A 3,614-nucleotide genomic window follows, 5' to 3' on the forward strand; every position below is an offset into this window, starting at 1 on the left:
CCCGAATCGCATGGTATATTGAGGGCAACTAATGTCATGACTAATACTACATTTTGACCCTTGTGACCGTAACCGTAACTTGTGATCTTTTATAAAATAAATCCCTTCGTGTGTTTCTCTTCGGTATTAAACTACAGGGGTTGATACCACATGGCTATAAGCTTTATTATATTTCATTGATTGCATTAAGGATACGGTTTCATTGAATGCATTACAAAGTAGAAAGTAAGCTTATAAGTCCCGAGTCACAAGTGTATACAGGTTTGGAAAGGCTGTACAAACATTGTAATACATGTTCTATGCTATAGGCTGTGACCCACTCAGGTCTATAGAGGTTCTCTAACGAGTGATGATTGGCTATCATGTTTATCTAACTCGAACTCGAGTTAGTTAATCGTATATTTTCAATTTTAACGAGAGTTAGATAAACGTGATACCTAATCATCACGAGTTTTTGGGGAATATCTTTCTCCCATAACGTTCGTATTTTATATACATATATAAAAAAACACCAGATTTCCCTTGGAAAATACACAATTTGTGTTTCCGATGGGGAAACCATTGCCATGGAGCATGACGTCACAATGGAAAATGACGTCGAAAAGCACTGTTACGTAACGTTATAAATCCCAGTAGTGTTTAATATTATTTTCAATAGTGGGAAATTCCCATCAAAATGGCTGACCGGTACTATTGTTCCTATTTTCAAAAATAAAGGTTCACCTATGGTAAATTATAGACCAATTACGATTGTTAGTTGTTTAGGGAAGTTGTTCACTAGTATATTAAATGAAAGACTACAGAAATACTCAGAGGAGGTCAGCTTGACATGTGAAAATCAGACGGGGTTGCGTAAAAATTATTCAACTATTGATAACATTTTTGTACTTTACTCTTTGATAAATTTGACTCAGATGAAGAAAAGTAAATTATATTGTGTATTTTTTGACTTTGAAAAAGCCTCTGCTAAAGTATGGCGCAATGGCTTGTGGAACAAGAAGTTAATGAGCGGAATTAATGGGAAAATGTTAACAATTATTTTTAACATGTATCAAGGCATTAAGTCAAATATATCTTTTAATGGTGAATGTTCTGGTTATTTTCCATGTGAAAATGGTTTGAGACAAGGAGAAAATCTATCTCCCTTTTATTCAGTCTGTACTTGAACGATCTAGAAGAGTTTATGGTCCAAAATAACGTTCCGGGTTTGACAAACCTTAGTACTAAATTAGAAAATAATCTATATGTATACATAAAGCTTTTTATTTTACTATATGCTGATGTACACTACTTTTTCGGACTGCCCAGTTGACTTGCATATACAACTAAATGTATTCAGTGAATACTGTAAACAGTGGAAATGAAAGGTTAATATAGGAAAAACCAAATGTATACTGTTTAGTAAAGGACGTAAAAACAATAGAAATGTATTTTTATTTAATAATGAGGTGATAGAGTTAGTGGACAATTTTACCTATTTGGGTACGGCATTTATTCGAACTGGTTCATTCAATGAAACGAAAAAATATAATATTAAAAAGGCAACTATAGCAATGTACGACGTTATAAAGAAAGGTAGATTACATAATTTATCAGTTCATTGTATATATGATTTATTTGACAAGATTGTAAAACCCATACTGTTGTATGGTTGTGAAGTTTGGGGTCTTTCTGACCTTAAGGTAATTGAACGTGTACATTTAAAGTTCTGTAAATTATTACTAGGGTTAAAAAGTTGTACCCCTAATTATATGGTATATGGAGAACTAGGTACTAGTCAACTTGAAATAACAATAAAAACAAAAATAATATCATATTGGTCACAATTGACTCATTCTAAAGGAAATAAAATTAATATTATATTGTATAAATTGCTTTGCCATCAACATAATGTTGATGATAAACCGGTTCCATATATAAGTTTTATTAAACGTATTTTACATGAATGTGGTATGAGTTACTGTACCTATAGAATGTCCAATATACTTCAGAATGTAATATCACATGGCTAAAGCATGTTATTAAACAAAGATTGTACGACCAGTATTTACAGAAATGGCAGAGTGATGTACATACTTCATCAAAAGCTACATGTTATAGGATTTTTAAAAATAATTGACATTTTGAAAATTACTTAGATATTTTAAGTGATACAGATAGAGTTATATTTTGTAAATTTAAGAATACTAATCACAAATTCATTGTTGAAACCGGCAGATGGCATAATATAGAGTATAATGAAAGAAAATGTCCACACTGTAACAGTCAGCAAATTGGTGACGAATTCCATTACTTGCTTGAGTGTCCGTCACTATCTGGGTTTCGAATTTTATATATAGACAAATATTTTTGGACGAGACCAAATGTAATTAAGTTAATTACTACTAATATAAAAACACTAAAGAAACTTTGTACTTTTATTAGAATAATTAATAACAATATTTGACCTCCTCGATATAAATGTGTATATATTATGAAACAGTACTGTGTACTACCGACTACGAACACTACAATTACTATATATTATATTGTAAATATGTTTCTCTATACATTGTATTGTGAAAGAGAATAAAGTTGAATTGAATTGAATTGTAATTGAAATTGGTAACCAAACTATTTTAACACCTCCTAACAGGTTTAACCAATTAGCCATGAGTGAGGATACATAGCCAGGCTAGTTAACCAGATAGTTACACATTTCTATGAAAACGTATTTGTAAACCAGTTAATTAAAAGATATAGTCATTCAAATCCTAAAAATATCTCATCACTCGGACAAAGTCAGAAAACTAGTCAGGTGAAAATATAGTCGATCGTGTTGATGGATAGCAAACAAATCTGTTAAATCAAACTGTCAACCAAACCAGGGAATTTAATCAGTAGGTTTTAACATGATGTCAATCCTGACCAGATATGACTACGAGTTGATCTGAACCAGGCGAGAAAATATGTATGAAAGTAAAAGTCTTGACTAAGTGTGTATAGGAGTACATCAAAACATATCTTCAATCTTAATCACGTCTGTTAACACATAAAATAATTACTGTCGCCAAATAATCCTGACTAGGTAAGTAAACTAAAATGTTAAGACAGTTCGTCTTTTTCAACCAGGAGCATAAAGCTTAACAAACCGTTGGACGCCAACTAACTATATCTTTTATCGTTTGCTGATAAATCCATGTGTAGTTCCCCTTTGTCTCTGAGAAAGCGGCTCTAATTCGGCATCGACTATGAACAAGCTGAAAAGGTAACGCGTATTAGATTTTTTTTTTTTAATTTTCGATAGTGTGTTTACAAATTTGAAAAAAGCTCTACACGTCGAAGAAAACAGCCTTTACATTATTTTGTAAAGAATGAGTGTCTATAAGGTCCTTTTTTGGGCCCCGCTGTATCCTGATTTTCACCTCCTTAATTTGTTCAAAAACTAAGGTAAAAGTGTGACCGAAAGTTGGTCTTTGGGGTACCAAAAGGAATGAGCTAAAACACCAAAATGATACCATTTCTGTTTTTGGAAACATATGTAACTTATACAGGCATTTATAAAAGAATGAAAAATTACAGAATTTCAATAGTCACTTAAAGATTGTTTATTTAAAACGAAGGATTTAGGGGAT

Source organism: Mizuhopecten yessoensis, unplaced genomic scaffold, assembly GCF_002113885.1.
Source record: "Mizuhopecten yessoensis strain PY_sf001 unplaced genomic scaffold, ASM211388v2 scaffold4443, whole genome shotgun sequence".
Lineage (NCBI taxonomy): Eukaryota > Metazoa > Mollusca > Bivalvia > Pectinida > Pectinidae > Mizuhopecten > Mizuhopecten yessoensis.